The sequence below is a fragment of the Cyprinodon variegatus genome, unplaced genomic scaffold (assembly GCF_000732505.1).
Source record: "Cyprinodon variegatus isolate N-32 unplaced genomic scaffold, C_variegatus-1.0 Scaffold415, whole genome shotgun sequence".
Classification (NCBI taxonomy): Eukaryota; Metazoa; Chordata; class Actinopteri; order Cyprinodontiformes; family Cyprinodontidae; genus Cyprinodon; species Cyprinodon variegatus.
The window spans coordinates 14,061-14,914 of record NW_015150868.1 but is presented as its reverse complement, the minus strand read 5'-3'; the positions used below and the strand labels follow the sequence as shown (position 1 = coordinate 14,914).

General features: G+C 34.8%; 1 protein-coding gene across 1 annotated transcript in view; it reads left to right on the top strand.

Moving 5' to 3' along the window:
• glyr1 (glyoxylate reductase 1 homolog (Arabidopsis)) overlaps nt 1-854 on the top strand; it is a 27,834-nt gene that overhangs the window by 14,076 nt on the left and 12,904 nt on the right. The window lies entirely within an intron of this gene.

The following is an 854-nucleotide window of genomic DNA, read 5'->3' as shown; positions in this document are numbered from 1 at the left end:
TGTTCTTTGACAAACATGGATGCCTCCAGTAAAGCACATTCACATGAAAATTACTCTGAATTTAAAACACTGATCATTTATTGAACAGGATGGAATCATTTCAGATTTAAAGAACTTTCAGAAGTTTGGATTCTGAATATGAGCGACTTTTCCTTTAAGCTACACTTATAACTCTGTGAACAGCAAGTAGAATAACTGTTTTTGTCTAAAATCTTTGAAAATAATTATTAGATGTTCTATTTGTCTTCCTCTGCTCTCAGATGGTAATAAAAAGATAACTTTTTTTGTCACCTTGTTAAATAGCAGAGCTCCGTCTGTCTTAGAAGGCAGGACTTTCATTCAAAACCAACAATAATTGTTTTCTATTTTTAGCTACTTTAGATCGCCAGTGAAACATAAAATATGGAGCATAATATGTAAAGACTCCAGAAGAGATCTGATTCTTGAGAAGCTGTTGAATGTCGTTGCGATATGATGTCATAAGAAAGTGCAGGGCCCCGAGCAGATCTGGTACCTACAGCGTCTCAGTGGTGAGCTGACGCTGGAGCACAATACGGCTGTTTCCTCCTGAACTAAAGCATCCATTTCCTCTCACTGGAGGACATTGGCAGCACTGCAAAACTCATCTAAAAATAAACCATTAAATTAAATTAGCGCATTAAATAAACTGTGGATTTGATTCCCTTTGGAGCAGGTTGGTAAATATGGAAGCAAATTGTTACCATATTTCAAATGAAAAAGCATTTCCAGAAATGATTTTTCATTTTAAGAATGTGGCTGAATTGTTTGACTCATAAATTAAATTAGTAATCAATCATCCTGTTTGCATTTTCATTTTCCTTGTCTTTTTTTTC